Source organism: Magnolia sinica, chromosome 9, assembly GCF_029962835.1.
Source record: "Magnolia sinica isolate HGM2019 chromosome 9, MsV1, whole genome shotgun sequence".
Taxonomy (NCBI): domain Eukaryota; kingdom Viridiplantae; phylum Streptophyta; class Magnoliopsida; order Magnoliales; family Magnoliaceae; genus Magnolia; species Magnolia sinica.
This window is the reverse complement of record NC_080581.1, coordinates 69,481,240-69,499,352: the sequence shown is the minus strand read 5'-3', so window position 1 is coordinate 69,499,352 and position 18,113 is coordinate 69,481,240. Positions and strand designations below refer to the sequence as shown.

General features: G+C 40.0%; 1 pseudogene; it reads left to right on the top strand.

The window, feature by feature from the left end:
* The first annotated feature begins 8,995 nt into the window (after positions 1 to 8,995).
* LOC131255088 (uncharacterized) overlaps positions 8,996 to 18,113 on the top strand; it is a 60,117-nt pseudogene continuing 50,999 nt past the window's right edge.

Sequence of the window (18,113 nt, the reverse complement as noted above, 5' to 3'; positions counted from 1 at the left end):
CATCCTCTACCCACCCACACACACACACACACACACACATATATATTTCATTTATTTATTTATATATTTATTTATTTAGTTATTTATTTTTATTTCTTTTTTTTTGTGGTGTGTAAGAGTTGGCCCCATACATGGACAGTTTGGATGGCCTACAAGCATGTTGGTGGGGCCACTATCATTGGGTCCTACATAAAGTCTATAATAAATTATTTTTATTATTAATCTTTTTATATGTTATATGTATTTTTTCATGAATCCACGCCATTAACACATCATTATTATAATATCATCACCATTTTTTTATCATCTTTCTATATGTACTCTCCTCTATATCCACACCATTGATCACATCAGCATCCTCAAATTGTCATCACTAACAATTATACAAATAATAAAAAAGAAAACAAATTAAGAGTGGAGTGGGTGTACTCACCTTGATGAATTAGATGGATGGTTGAGATGGAATGGATGGTTGAGATGGATGGAAGGGATGTGATTGATGGCCCACCAAGATCAATCCTCTCTCTCTCTCTCTCTCTCTCTCTCTCTCTCTAATTGTAAAAAAATGGTGAAAGGCTAAGGGGTGGAGGTGTATTTATAGAGAAATGGATAAACTTTTGGTTAAGTGAGGCTAATGTGATTAATATTAGCTTATGCTATAATTTTGATAATTAATTCATGATTTGTAATTAATGGTGGACTAAAGAAGCATGGGATGGCATGGTTTGATGATGTCATACATGAGGTGTGGCATGGAGAGATGTTGACTTTGGAGAGCACATGAGAGATGGGAGGTATGGGTGTGTGACATCACACACATGGGTAGAGATTCTCTCACCCATGTATGGCATGTACGTGTGTGGCATGTACATGTGTGCATGACATGTGTTGTGCACATGTGTGGAATGAAATATATGGTGCCATGCGCACACGATACAGTTATTATTCTTCACGGTGTATCTCACTAACGGAGTATCATACCGACACATGGGTGGTACCTCCACGATCGCAGCAATGGGGCGATCGAAATGAGATAAGTTTCGAGGTCTTGGGGTTCTGGTCAGTTGGGTGTGTACTATGAATGATCATCCATGTCTAGTTAAGGGCTTCAATCATCATAAGTATGGAAAATAGTACCGAATGGACCAGGTGTTACATGCTATGGATCATATCCATAGCAAAAGGGATTTTGCTACGGTTTTTGTCCATAGCCTTTGCCTGTTTTTCTTGTAGTGATTGGAAAAGGCACTATGATGACATCAAGGACGCATGATATCTCGATTGTTCGCATCCCAAGGGAGGCCAACAGAGTGGCGGATAACCTAACCTACTTAAGTAGCATCGTTCAGCAAGACGGGCTCCTAACAGACCCTTCACTTCTTCCCATCCTCAAAAAAGGGGATCTAGTACTGGACCGGTCAAGCCTCGGAGCGATTATGATCAATAAAAATCTTTCAATCTTTTCATAGTATTTTTTTTTTCCCTTTCAAGGGTACGATAGGCTGTCCTCTTCCCCCTTTTTGTTGCAAAGGGTAGCCCAAAATTGTAATGTTGATGTACAGTTCCCTCAATCCAATATATAGATTTTGTTGTAAAAATATAAATAATAATAATAAAGAATTGGTCCCACAAGTATTTTTGAATTTCTATCTCTGCTGGGAAAAATCAGATGGACTATCCAAATCATTTGACCATGAAGTGAGATAGCCATGTTGGGGCAGATCAGACGCATTCTCGAGATGATCTTACCATGAAGCCATGTTCCTAACAGTGGAAATCTTCTGCATAATTAACTTGCAAGAATTTTACCCTCTTAGTACTAGATAATGTACCAGAACTATACTTCCACAGAATTCCAAAAATCATTCAGATCTTGGCAACTTAAACATGTTTCTTAGTGGATAATCATCACATGAACAAAAAGGGGTTATTACATAGCCCCACTTCAATAATGGGGCATTTGCATATTCTCACATAACAAAAGGTGTGATTGCAATAAGAACATTCTTAATTTACAGCTATTGCAACTGAAGCCACAAGATCTGGACCCTTATACGCTGCATGTATGTCATTTGCATAAATCATTAAATTACTTGACTATATTAGGTATTTTGTGCTTGGAATGTGCGTGGGCAGGTGTTGATTCTATTTTTCTTCCTTATTTTTGGCCTTTGAAAAATGGTGATAGGTTAATGGTCTGAGCAGAGATCACTCCTGAGGAGCGATTCATCCAAATCACCATAACATCCCATTCACACTATTCGTGTGGTGTGGCCCACTTGAGTATTGGATCGTCGCAATCTTTTTGTTAGCATCTTAAAATAATACGATAAAAAAATGATGGACGGATTGGATGCCACTCACACATCATGATGGGTCCTACACATGGTTTTAAGACTAAAATAAATCTCGGACTGAGTCAGACTTGACCTTTACCCCCTACACCCCACACGGATCACCATAAGATATTTCACATGTATATATTGTGGTATTCCACATGATTAGTTCACAATATCCTTGCTTGTCCATGTTCATACCATTGCTTATTGGAAGCAAATTGCATTACTACTTGTGGAAAATGCAAAACGCAGGAAATGTCGAGGGCCGTTTTGGATTGCGAATTATATATGCTACAAATATTTAGACAAACGTTCTAAAATTAAAATGATGGTGCTTTTATACCATATTACTGATGTTATTTGTAATCCAAAGGTGTTATAGACATGAAGCCTCTACAACTCTTGTGGGTGGCAAGGCATTCAATACTCGAACTTTGCAGGGCCATTAATTTGGGATATATGTTCGTGACATCCATTCCATTCATCAACTACTCCACCTCATCTTCACTGTACACAACAAAAGCCAGTGACATACAAGACTTATGTGCCCCACACTTAGGGAACAATCTAAAATCATGACTAGAACCTCTAAATTCCTGCCTTCTGGCTCACCTTATAGCTTTTTATCTGGCAGGTTTTTACTATATATTTTCATCCTACTGCTGCTCACCATGGTGGCGCCCTTTAGAAGGTTTCTGCAATTTTAGGCCTCCTAGTCCCCAATTGTCCCCATCATGTGGCTGACCTAAAATTTGGACTAGCCTTATTTCCACACTCAAATCCTAGTATGAGATGCCTCACAAAGTGGATTTAACACACACATTAGGGTGATTCCAAAGAGCTTGGATGTTGCACAGTCTTTCTGCTATAGAATATGATATCATATGATTTATTCCATTGCAATATGATAGAGTCATCTTCCTTCATCTACACAAAATGGTAGGTCATAGATTTAGACCATCCACCTAAAAGGGTCTGCGTTAGATGATTATTGATTAAGAACCATGCCAATAGAATAATCCTGACAATCGTTAGTTGATGCAAAAATTTAGTCCACCCTCTTTAGACTTTCGAGTACTTGCACAGAAAGGAGACAAAGGAGACCCTGGGTAGAGCAGGGAACCCTCCGATGCCAAAGTCAGGCTAGGAATCTAGGTCTAGCTAATAGTATCGAGGGGTTTTGGGTGAGAGATTCTACTATTTCGACCAGAAATGAAAAACATTCATTTGATTCGGGGAATTATCTTACTTAATAATAACAAAAGAGAGAATAGAGAGAATAATCATTAAATTTATTCATTCTGAATTTATCACATCCTTTTGATCCTTTGATTCTAGGATAGAGTTTTTATAACCAAAAGCATAAGTGTTGAATGAATGTAAATATAAATTTTGGCAGCATTCCGGCTCATATAATTCACATCTCTATAAGAGACAAGTTGTGCGGATCTTCTTCGCGCATCTTCCTTCATTAATATAATAAAGGAATATCAGAAATCCCTTGAGACACTTGAAATGACCTGAGAACTTTTGAAAAGTCAACAATATATTGCCTCAAAGAGTACCTACGTAACTCCTTCTCTCACTTATATCTCCAATACCTATCAAAGGTACTGGTCTTTTGGAAATCTGATCCCTCAAATGAGGGGGTAGGGAGATATTTATAAACTTTCGCACTTGTGGGCTCTCGAATCCCATACTATGGACCCCACTTCGCATCATTTTGTAAGTTCCAATCCAATCATCCCCTTGGAGAGTAGCGCGGGTTAGTGCAACTATGATGAGTTGCGTGGTCCGGCGCTACTACTCTAGCGCAACTCATAACTCGCGCAACTCGAGATTCGCACAACTTGAGATTTGTGCAACTCAACTTCTCTATCTCTCTTATACTTCACTTCAATCTTCAACCTTCCTTCTTTAATTCCTTTCCTTTAACCAAATTTTATACTCTAACATCTACGTACCTTTCACTGCAGGCGGAGTCCTTATTTATAACCTTTATAACCGTTTGGAGACGATGGCGTATATGGCAATGCCTCTCTATGGCAGATGCGTATTGAGGAAGAGATCTTTCTCTTAATGTGTTTTGATTGATTTCCTATATCCTTGGCAAATATCTCGAAAGATAATCCTATCTTTGGAAGATAATAATATCTTTATATATTTAAAGTGTATTTCTATCCGAGGCTAAGGTCGGTTCCCGAGGCCAAGGTCGGTATTCAAGGCCGACTTCCAAAGTTGGTTCACGAGGTCGAGTTCTTTGATTGAGGCTGACCTCTGAAATTGGTACCCGAGGCCGACCTCCGAAGTTGGCACTCGACACCAAGGTCGGGGTGTTTTTTCGACCCTCAAGCAATCCGTAGTCTTCGAGTCTGTACATCTGGTCAGTCAATTTTTACCCATAACAGGTATGATGCAAGGAAGAACATAAAATAATAAAAAGAATGATTATTGATCACTAGTAGGGGTGGTTAACAGTGAAGTGTGAACTGACAGTGGGGTGTACTAACAAGCTAACAAAAAAAAAAAAAAAATAGCAGGCAAAACCTTGAATCCATAAGATAATTTTTGAATCTCCAAGAAATAATAAAATAAAATATTCAAATATTTTATTGCATAATGATTTATAATTGCTCAATTACATTACTCATATAAAAGACTTAAAACCTAAATTCGAAATTACTAAAAAAATAAATCTCTTGAAAAACTAATTTTGCCAAAAGTAAAAATACTAAATAAACCATACCAGAACATTTTAGTATTATTACAAGCAACTTCTAAATAAAACAAAAATACTAAAATTACAAGAATAAAGAAATACAATGAGAATGAAAATTTCTAAAAATAGTATTTTTTTTTCCTTCTAAATTCTAATTGACTCTCGAGAAGAATGTTTTTTGTGACTTATTGTGCAGGTCGCTTGAACCTAAAACCACCATTACATAAAGATTGATAAATTGTGTATTTCATGTCAATGTCCAGATCAAAAGTTATTGTTACAATCCACATTTCAAATTACGATTTCTCGTATCAGATGAATCTATTCGAAAGATACGCTTAGGACTAGTTATGTGATGATCTAAGTAGGACTGAATCCTTTCACGACCGACTACTCCCGCATTCATTCGTTTGGGTTTCTTTTCATCCCGCCATGCAAAGAATGCATATGTAGCCACATCCTACATCAACTCCTTTTACACCTTATAGCTGTTTTAAGCTATTTTTACTGAATTTTAATTCATGAGCCATCCACAGCAGCCCCAAACATTTGTAGTGTGTAAATCAACATAGACAGATCTGATCCATATATCAACGTAGCTTACTTTGATGACCGTGGGAAGACCAAAAAGCAAATGGAGGTGGAAGACACGGTATAAAGCAAAAGGAGAAAATTAAATATAAAACAAATGGTAGTGGAATACTTGATATAAAGAAAAATTAAAAAAAGTAAAAGAGAAAGATCAAAGAAAAGGTAGTGGAAGACTCGGTATAAAGGAAAAGGGGAAAAAGGAAAAAACACATGGCATGAATAAAAAAGGAAGACTTAAATATTTAAGCTAAAGAAAAAGCATTGTATCTGCACTCATCTTAATTTGACCGTCCGCTTGGATGAAAAACTATCACTGGGATGCGCATTTCCTGCGAAGGCCCTTAGCAGGATGTTCTGGGCTGGAAGTTTAGGTGGGGCCACCGTAATGTTTGTGAGAAATCCACCCTGTCCATTGGTGTTTTTTTTTTAAAAATTTATTTATTTATTATTATTTTTTTACTCCATTTTAGAACTTTAGACCAAAAGTTAGGAGTATCCAAGGCTCAAGTGGGCCGCACTAAAGGAAAAGGCAGGTAGAGAAATTCCTACCGTTGAAACCTCCATAAGCTGAACAGTGGTGTTTACATGCCATCCATTGGGATGAACTGAAAACACAGATATTAGCCTGATTTAAAAATTCTATGGCCCCACGAACATTTTAACTGTGGACCTTCAATCCTTACAATTTCGGCCGACCTGAGTGTTGGATCGGGCTGATTTTTGGCCTTATGTCATAAAATGAGCTCAAAAAAATGGATGGATGGGTATATTTTTCACAAACATCAAGGTGGGCACACCTAGTTCCCAGCAGGAACTTCTTTAGCAGGAAATCGGCGTCCTTACAACTGGGCCTGCGCATTTGGGAAGCGGATTGCCTGGCGACCATGTCACCAGGGGGGCCACCGTGGTGTATGTGTTAATCCACGCAGTCCATCTTGTTTACAGCTCATTTTATTAATTGAATGCCAAACTGAAGCATATTCAAAGTTCAAGTGGACCACACCACAGGAAGCAGTGGGGAAAATGATGTCCACGGTTGAAACCTACTTAGGTTCTACAGTGATTTTTATTTGTCATTCAACCTGTTCATGACGACACAAAGACTTGTATTAAGGGAAAACACAAATATTAGCTTCATCCAAAACTTCTGTGGGCCTGAGAACATTTTCAACAGTAATCCCCACTGTTTTCTTTGGCATGGTCCATTTGATCCTTGTAAATATATCGATTTTTTAGATCATACCCTAAAATGAGCCAGAAAACAGATGAACGGCATGGATAAAACACAAACGTCACAGTAGGCTCCCAGTTGCCTTAAACCAGGCATCTTTGTGGTGTTTGTTCACCATCCTCGTCACAACGTATAACACTCATACACACACACACACACACGGAAACGCTCACCTGCGAACTGGTTCGTACGTAGTACATACAAACTATTTTGAGAACTCATCATATCTGATGAATCTCGCAAATCTGAACAGTCCACATGAACCAGAACCTCATGAAACTATCTGGTTCAAATTTTTACTTTGATCCAAAACTTTGGTGGGCCATGAAAAGTGCAAACAGTTTCTTCCCTTGATTTGAATTTCTCTTTGCTATAGCCCACCAGAATCTTAGATCAGGGTGAAAATTCACCTCTTAAAGTTTCATGGGATTCCGCATCTTATGGACCGTTCAGATTCGACACCCATGACATGTGTGCAAAGGTGCGCAAGTGCCTAGGTGAGCATGCCTACACACACACACACACACACACACACACACACACACACATATATATATATATATATATATATATATATATATATATATATATATGCTCACACACAACTAGTTGGACATTGCATTTTCTTCCAACTAGTTGATTAATTCAAAGACTAATTAATGCTATTTAATAACAATACACAGAAGTTATTCTAAGAGGAAAAGTAGCCAGCTATGGTGGCCCCACCATAGTGTTAATATGAAATCCACCCCAACCATCAGGTGAGTCACCCCATATTAGAACCATGTATAAAAAAAATCAGCCTCATACATGGTTCAAGTGGACCACATGATTGAAAACAGTGTACAAGGAAAACTCACCCTTCAAACTATTTTCATTGGTTTGGCCCACCTGAATCACATATACCACTGATTTTTGGACACAAGCCATAGATTTTTAGTGTCATATTAATGGTTGGAGTGGAGTGCACATTCTTGTCATGTTGAGCTTGGTAAAAATCAAGGGTGGACGTCTCTCCTTACCGTTTCCATTGTTGTGGCTGAGTTGAATCAAAGGTTAGCATCATTTTTTGGCTCTAGGCCCGGAATGGAATCACACATCTAATGATGGGAGCGAATCTTACTTACACATCAATGTGGGCGGGCGGGCGGCACCACTCGGTTCCAGAGATGAATACCACGAGACATGAGTAATTTCAGGTCACAAAGGGTTGGAGATTCAGATGGGCCCGGCCTGTGGTATTAATTTGAAATCCATTTCTACCATCAAGTGGATCAACCAATGTTAGAACAAGGGACTGAAAATCAGCCCCAACATGATTTATTAGTTTTACGCACGCCGTTCATACATATTTTCAAATTATTTTAGGGTATGATCCCAAAAATGAAGCAGATCCAATGCTCAAGTGGACCACACCACAAGAAACAGTGGGGATTGAAGGCCTACCTTCAAAAACTTCTTGGGATTCATAGAAGTTTTGGATCAAGTAGATATTTGCATTTTCATTTCTTTATCAGGTGTGTATGACCTTATGAACAGGCTAGATGGCAAATAAACATCATGGTGAGCCCTAGGAAGATGCTAACACCGAGCATCATTGTTCCCACTATTTCTTTTGGTGAGATTCACTTGAGCTTTGGATTAGCCTCAGTTTTGGGGCCATGCCTTCAAGTAATATGAGAAAATGGATGGACGGTGTGTATAGAACACATACATCATGGTGAGGCCCACAGATCTTTGCCATCTATACACACTAGGGGTGTACACGAACCGAGCTAGCTCGACTCGACTCAAAAAAGCTCGATTCGACTCGGTCGAAGCTACGATCGAGTTGAGTCGAGCTGATTTTTTGAGCTCGAAAATGAGTTTGAGCTGAGTTCGAGTAGGCCCCAGCTCGACTCGACTCGGATCGAATCCAGCTCGAATCGAACTTGGATCGAACCAGTTCGGTGATTCGGTTACTTTGCCATTGACGTTGCTCACCAACCGTTTGATAAAATGACTCAACGAAATGTGGCTGGTGGCAAGGAAGGTATGTACATGAAACTAATACCTTTATTTTTATTTATTATTATTAATATTATTTTATTTTTTTTAATTTTTGTTACTTAGAAGATGTTTGAGAAATCAGGACTCGTAAATAGATTGTTCCAATCCACACTTTCCTCTCGTACATATGGCCTGTTTGGAAAACCCAAGGGCCTCCTGTTAGCTGCTCTCAATATGTTGGCAGCCTCCCTCAGCCCACTGAGGAAAGCTCCATGCATCATTGCTGGGTACCGTCAGTTGGTAGCCTCCCCAGCAAAGACAACCCTCCCATCTCCCACGGGCTCAGCTAGAAAAAAAAAGGTGCTTGAGAAAATACCTGTAAAACCATGGCTTCTTTTGCAAAACGGGTTTTGAAGTTGCAGTTCAGGTGTTTGTGGAAATGCTCAACGGTGAACTCGACTCGATCTAGGCTTGAACTTGGCCTGAGCTGCTAACCGAACCGAGCCGAGCTGGGGAGTCAGGCTCGAGGATCGAGCCAAGCCGAGTTCAAGCTGAGGTCAGCCAGTGTTCGAGCTAAGGCCAACTCATCTCGGTTCGACTCGATGTACACCCCTAATACACACCCATGCTGTGTGGTACGCTACACAATATAAGTTCGTCCGAAAGACAACAATCTTTTCTCAGAACTAATCGATCTTTTCTTGGTACTTGACTATATTCCACGAACCAGTGCAGAGGCATGCCAACAGTGATATTTTACTGGGTCAAACATTGATGTGTATGTGAGATCAACTTGGGCCATTATATTTTTAATCCCATGGTAGGCTAATAACCGAAAAATCAGGATGATCGGTCATTCAATTGAGGCACACCAAGGAAAATAGTTGGGAGAGAGATGTGCACCCTCAATTTTTACAGGGCCCACTATAATGTGCACGTAAATTCCATTACACAGCTCACATGGGATTCAAGTGGGTCACATTTAGGGTCTTTACTCTCGCTCCAGTGGTAGACCGTAAGGAGTTTCAACACATGGTCAAGGTTCGAGTACCCATAGTTGGTGAAATCCCACAACGATGTGAGTGTGTGGTGGTGTGTGTGCGTGTGTTTTTTTTTTTTTTTTTTTTTTTTTTTAAAGTGGGTCACAATTAGGGAACAGTGCAGAGGGTGAGATTTTTCCCATAAAAAATTTCCAATCTTGTGGCCCAACTGAAACAAAGATGGGCAGATTTTTTGTCCCTGGCTCAAACATGAGGTGATTCACCAAATGGTTGGGGGTGGATTTCACTTTAACACCACAGTGAGGCCCACCCAATTTGGGTACTCGTTAACGTGGAGCAGCTTCTTTATGCATGAGAGCATATATTAACATTAGTTGATATCTAAATTAGGTAATGGATGTCAAGAGAAAATGGAATGACCTAGGAAGCTGCACACATGTGACGTATCTGTGAGTTGCACTAAATGTATAAGAAATCTGATCCATTAATTAGATAGGATGTTTTTTAAACATGTGAAGGACATATATCTATATAATGATTAATGATATGATATTTATTTATAAGAAAACAGGGCTATTAGAAATCCATTCTAGCTATACATATTCAACTTATATGTGTGGCTTCAATAATGATGATCTTTTATTAATTTTTAGCAGATAAAATATAATTAGCATACCATGTTTGATGGATAGGCTAGATCTTTGACATATAATTTATATCATACTTATATAAAACTTGATATTATGAATATTCACATGTATTATATCACTTGCTGTAAAATAAATATTTTTTACTATTTAATACACAACTAGTTGGAAATTTGTCCAACTAGTTGTGTGTCAGCATTACTATATATATATATATATATATATATATATATATATATATATATATATATATAGAGTGTGAACTTTTTTGAGAACTCATCATACGTGATGTGACTTCAAAATCTGTACGGAGCATATCATGAAACCCCCGGCCTAATTTTTAGGTTGATCCAAAAATTCAGTAGGCCATGAGAAATGAAAACAATTTCCTCCCTTGATTCTCATTTGCCTTTTCTATGGCTCACCAAAATTTTAGATTAGGGTGAAAATTTGTACATTGGGGTTTCATGAGATTCCACATCACATGGACTGTTAAGATTAGATGCCCATGACAAGTGTGCAAAGGTGCACATGTGTTCAAGAGAGCATGACTCTCTCTCTCTCTCTCTCTCTCTCTCTCTCTCTCTCTCTCTCTCTCTCTCTCTATATATATATATATATATATATATATATATATATATATATATACCACTATGAACCACGGAACTGGTGTGAACTTTTTTGAGAACTCATCACACCTGATGTGACTCCAAAATCTGAACGGTCCACGTAAAGTAGCACATCATGAAACCCCTCAGCCTAATTTTTAGGTTGATCCAAAACTTTGGTGGACCATGAAAAATGAAAATAGTTTCCCCCCTTGATTTTCACTTCTCTTTTCTATGGCCCACCAGAATTTTAGATTAGGGTGAAAATTTGTACATTGGGGTTTCATGGGATTCCGCATCACATGGACTGTTCAGATTAGATGCCCATGAGAAGTGTGCAAAGGTGTGTACGTGTGCAGGTGAGCATGACACACACACACACACACACACACTCTCTCTCTCTCTCTCTCTCTCTCTCTCTCTCTCTCTCTCTCTATATATATATATATATATATATATATATATGGGAAAAGGTACTATGCACTCGACCTCACAAGACCGTCCCATGAGGTCGAGTTGTGTGGGCCCCACCGTGATGCGTTTCGAACATCTACCCCATCAGTCAGATGCACCATTCCATCATGGGCCTAGGTCTCAAAAATCAAGTCAATCCGTGACTTTTGTGGGCCACACCACATACAGAAGTGGGGAGGGGCCGTGCACCATTAAAACATTCATAATCATTTTTTGGGCCCACCGAGATGTGGTTTGCAAATCCAGCCCATCCATTATGTGTGTCCCACTTGGATGAGGGTTCAGACCAAGTTTCAGCAGCATTCAAAACTCAGGTAGGCCCCACCAAGTGCTTTTATATGTTTTTGGCATGTCTTCACATGATTTTAAATGGTATGGCCTACCTGAGTTCTGTATACGGCTGATTTTTAGGATATCCCATAATTTAGAGGGAACCCATCAAATGCACAGTGTTGATGGTCGACACGCATCACGGTGCGGCCCACACAGCTCGACCTCATGGGATAGACTCGTGAGGTCAAGTGCATAGTACATTTTCCTATATATATATATATATATATATATATATATATATATATATATATATATATATATATATATATATATAGTCGTGCACACCTACACACATGCGCACATTTGTAATGTGTCACAGGCGTCTAATACGAATGGTCCAAGTGATGTAGCATCCAACGAAACTCGAAGGAACCAAATTTTACCCTGATCTAAAACTCTAGTGGGCGCAAAGAGAGATACAAATCAAGGGAGGAAATTGTTTTCTTTTTCTATGGCTCACCAAAGTTTTAGATCAAAGTAAAAGTTAGGCCCGGGGTTTCCTTGGGGTGCTGCATCACGTCGACTCATGCGAACTTTTATGAGAACTCATCATACGTTGTGTGAATGTCCAAATGCTTAGCTGTGGGTGTGTTCCCGCCCCCAATTCTGTGGGACCTTCCATGATATGTGTTATATCCACACCGTCTATCCATTTGAGAGATCATTTTAGAGCATGAACACAAAACTGAGGCTGATACAAAGTTCAAGTGGACCACAACACAGAAAGTAATGGGACAATGATGCCCACCGTTGAAACCTTTCCATGGCCCATCATGATGTTTATTTTCCATCCAACATGTTCGTAATGTCACACAGAACTGGATGAAGGGACCAAACAAATATCATCTCGATCCAAAACTTTTGCAGCCTAAGAAGTTTTCAATGGTAGACGTTTAATCCCTATTACTTTCTATGCTATGGTCCACTTCAGCTTTGGATCTTCTTAATTTTTGTGCCAATACCCTAAAATGGTTTTGCCATATGGATGGAGCAGTGTGGATATAATACTTACATCATGGTGGGGCTCACAAAACTTGGCGACGACATCAAACCACCAAGGTCGGTGGCGGCTGGCACACCAGCCTGCCAGCCACTCCGCTTCACGGGGGAAGGGAGCAGATTAGGTGCGGCGGCAGCCAAACCTAAGAGAGTGCGTCCCTTACCATATGGCCCAACTTGACTTGCATATTGTATATCCGTACCGTCCTTCGGTTTTGGAAGACAATTTTAGTCTTGATTCCAAAAATAAAGAAGATCCAACTCTCAGGTGATCATACTATTAGAAACAGTGGTGATTGAATACTATACCATTAAAAACTTCCCATTGCTCACTGTAAAGTTTACATCATGCTTATTTTCCATCTAACCTGTTGATAACTTACATGACCCTGGATGAAGTCAAAAAACAAATATAGTATTCATCCAAAATTTAAGTGGCCGATTAATTGTCAATCACAACTTTTTCCTATGGTTTGGTCCACTTGAGAATTAGATCTGCTTCAAGTTCTGCATCACATTTTAAAATGATCTATAAAGACAGATGGACGGCTTGGATATAAAATTCATATGTTAATGTGGGCCTATGATAAGGGCCGCGACTTCTTGGGTGAGGCCGAGTTGCACCTAATATATTCCCCACACAGACCGCCTGGAATTTGGATCGGGTGGGAATGAAATTTTATCTACACAAAGATAGTGGGCCCATTATAATGCTTGTTAGAAATCCTCTCCGTTTATTCGTTTTATTTATTCATGTTAGGACATGGGAAAAATATTGAGATAGATCTAGAACTCAAGTGGGCCACACGATAAGAAAATGTGAATAGGGAAATGCCTATCATTGAAACCTTCCTAAGGTCCACCGTTATTCTTATATGTCATCCGTCCCATTCACAAGGTCATTCACAAGGTCATTCATACTGGGATGAACTGAAGATACAAAAATATTACCTCAATCTAAAACTTCTGTAACCCCACAAATGTAAAACAGAGGACGTCCAATCCTCAATGTTTCTTACCGTGCAGCCCACTTGAGTTTTGGAATACCCCATGTTTTATCCATACCTTAAAATGACATGGAAAAACAGATGGACTGTGGGATTTCTCACAACATGATGATGGGCCCCAATTATCTTCCTATCATATTAGCTTCTTCTCCGAGGAGCTTTCATTGATTCCCGTCACTTGCGCATTTGGCTTTATAGTACCATTTCCCACACACACACACACGCGCACGTGAGGTGGGAGCTTTCGAGCTATGTGGGCCCCACCGTGATGTGTGTCAAACATCAATACCGTGCATTTAATGGATCCCCTTTTGGTTATAGGACATGCCAAAAATCAGCCATATAAGAAACTTTGGTGGGCCATACCATCTAAAATCATGTGAAGGCATGCCTAAAACATATAAAAGCACTTTGTGGGGCCTCCCTGAGTTTTGAATGCGGCTAAAAGTTGGTCTGAGCCCTCATCCAAGTGGGACACACTCAATGGATGGGCTGGATTTGTGAACCACATCTAGGTGGGCTCAATAAATGATTATGAATGTTTTATGTGGACTGTCCCAAATCACTAAAAACATAAAAACATCAGCCTGATATACAAACATTTGTGGTCATACGAATGTTTCAATGGTGGTCATTCAATCGCAGTCATTCATATGGCCACATATATCCGTACATCAGGCTAAGTGTTTGTTTTTTTAATGATTTTAAGTCATCCATGACATATAATTATCAAGGTGGAGCCCAGAAACGCTTCATAGGTAGACGTTACTTTTCTCACTTTTTCCTCTCGCGCAGCCCACTTGAATTTTAGATCGACCGCATTAGTTGCTGTATGTCTTAAAATGACACGTAAAAACTGATAAACAGGGTAAATTTCTTACAAATATCATGGTGCGCTCCACCGCTTGTATATGCAAAAGGCTTTCATAGCAAATCCATGTAACCCCTGCGTAAGCCGATTGCATGCTTTGCACAACCTTGGTGGTGTGTTGCCATTAGAGGTGGGCAGGAGCCATATCATGGTGCGCTCCACCGCTTGTATATGCAAAAGGCCTGATTGGACCCAGCCCGACCCAAAAGTGAATAAAATCCCTATTTTGCCATTGAATTTTTCTAATCTATCCGTTTATCAAGTGGGCCATGCATGCGCAAAAAAAATAAACATTTTAGTGGAATGAAACCAACAATCCAGACTTAAGATAGATGGTTGCCTAAGGATTTGAATAACATATTTGTAGGATATAACACATGTATATAAAAATTCAGGTCAGGCAGCATTGGGTCAAGTTGTGTTACGTTAAAATGACTTGGGCCTAAACTTGACCCAAAAATTAATTGGACCATGCATGTGAGCTACCTGGCCCATTGCCACCCTTAGTTGGTTGGGGTTAGTACCGGGTGGGACTTTGGTGGATTCTCATGCTGTCAATCCGAGCCTTTGCCAGCACCAGTTCCAAAATCGGGTAAAAGAGGAAGTTTGATGTTTGGTTGGCAGCTGATTGTAAATTTTGCTAATCTGCCATTAAACTGACTCCAAATTACTAGGAGAAATGCTAAGATAGTGATGAAAATGACACGTGCACAGACACACACACAGACACAGAGGGAGTGGGTCTAGTGGCTTCGGAGGCAGTGTTTTTGTGCCTCCATGTCATTCTATACATGCAGCCGGGGTGTGGCCCGACTTGACAGAACAACCTTGAATCCAACATGGCCTTGTTAGTATCATGCCTGAATTTGAGTCTAGGGCCAAGAGTCTAGGCCTGAAGCCACCTGTAATTAGGGGTGTCAATGGGCCAAGCTGGACCGTCGGCCTTTCTGGCTTGGCCCACATTGGGCTGGGCTTGGGCTGAAATACCAGGCTTGAGGGCTGGACTGGGAGTAAAGTTTAAGCCTGTTTGTTAACCAGGATAGGCTTGAGCTGTGTCTAGGATCCTGTCAGTTAGATCTGAATATGACTTCAAGGTCATTTTTTGTCAAATCATGCACGATTGGGTATCCCAAATGAACAACCTGATCTTGCATAAAAGAGGGTATCTGGGGTTGGGCTCAGGCCGTACTCCGACCCAGGCCATGCATAAACATCATGGCCAAGGGTTGGGCTTGTTAGTCTTGACCCGTCACTGGCCTGGGCTGGACTTGGGCCTAGGTTTTGGCTTGCAGGACAGGCTTGGACAGACCTCGCCCTGGTCCGAACCTGGCCTGTTGACTGCCCTACCTGTAATGGGCTGGACTAGTAGGTAATTTAACAATCATTTGCAAGATTTTTCTCATTTTGAAGTCTTTAAAGTTTTATCCTTTTCTTCCCAAAATTTTACAAAATACCTGATGAAGCTCGTGTGTGAACTTATGTTGGTTCTACCTTTCATTTGCAAGGTTTCAAGGGGTGCCGCATCACGTGGACCATTCAGATTCTGTGCCCATGACACATGTGCAAAGGTGCTCACATGTGCTCACCTAAGGTGTGCAGGTGAGCATTCCTCTCTCTCTATATATATGTGTGTGTGTGTATGTATGTATATGCCAATTCAGTCCATACACTTAGTCTAATTGGGTTGAATTGTCTAACTCAGGATATTTGCTTAAATTAAAAAATTGTAAATAGTAGAATGAACAGATTAAACATCCAACACACATCTAGCACAATGGATAAATACTTTCGTTATTTTTCACAGATGAAAAATGATAATCCCAGTTGACCCAGTTTGTATTTTGAAACATTGGTTTGGATGAACTATCAATTTGTATTGCAATTGTTAGTTTGATAACGTGGAGTTGATCAGCTTGTAATTCGTTCTGTATCAAATAATTTTGATGTTCTGAGCTCCAAATTGCAGTCCTGTGCAACCGCAATCTGAGGGCTTCTTCCCCAATTATGAAAATTAGGAAATGTCATTAATTGTCTAACTTGTTCCTGACTAAACTGAATGTTTGCAAGTCAATTAACTTGTGCAGCCAAACACAGACTACAGAATATTTAGATTAGCTTGAAATGATGGTGCTTCTGTGGATTTTATGAAATAATAAACTATTCACTTGAACATTGACTAGATTGAAATTGTTCTTTTTCTTTCGTACAAAATAATAAGAGTGGCCATGTAGTAAAAGGGCTGGAGTTTCTCAAATTTGCTTACCCTTGTCAGCTTTGATGTTTTTCAGGTTCCGGCATTTGAGCAAATGCATGGTTTGTGGCCATGCATGGTAGCTCCAACCAAGATTATCGCAGGGCTGGGCTTGTCGTTGGGAATCGATATTCTAGAAGCGCCTGGAGCAACTGGAGATTATCGAACGCTCCTAACCTCCTGATTAGATGATCCAATCCATTCTTGATTGCAAAAGCGCTTTCTGCTCCATTGCAGCCGTGCCCTCGTGTTTTTGTACCGGGAGGGGACGATCAGAAAGCAGGTCGTGCAGATGGATATGATTTTGGTTTCCTTCACATAAAGGTGGTAACTGTTGAATTATATAATCCCTTTATTGTTTCCTGTTTTCCTAACAACCATGAAATGGCTTTGTGGTTCAAAATGCAATGAGAAATGTGATGGCTACCTGTAAGAGTAGGGTTGTGAATTCTTCTCTCCTAGAAAGATTCAAGTTGTTCATATGGTGTGCCCCACTGGGGATATGTGCCTTCGACCTGAAAATCAGGCTGCTCGGGTCAATCAGGTCTACCGCACATGCATGACCAAAAAAGGAAAAAATAAAAAAGGCATGGACTATACCAGGCTGGCCTTTTGGGCCACATTATATCCACATTGGTGCCCACCTGATGTACTGTGCATTGACTGTATCACAATAGCACATATGGGCAGTGTGGGGTTCAAAAAGAGAGTAGCCATAGCAGGGATGAAATCTATTTTCTGTTTCAGCTGTCTTTTATTTATCGAGCTTCTGTAGAGTCCACCGTAATGTGTGCGTAGTATCCAAACCATGCATCCGGTGGAGGTTGCCTAACGTTCACGGTACACGATTTTCATTTACACAAACTTCTGTGGGGTCTACAACAATGTATGTGTGGAATCCAAACAGCCCATTAGGTGTACCACTTCATGTTTACTGTATGGTGTTTGGGGTGGGCCATGTGGTCTTTTTGACAAATGACAAGGCCCAGCTTGTTGGACGGTCCAATCATCATGTTGGCCATCCACATTATGCACAAAGGATGTGCATCAATA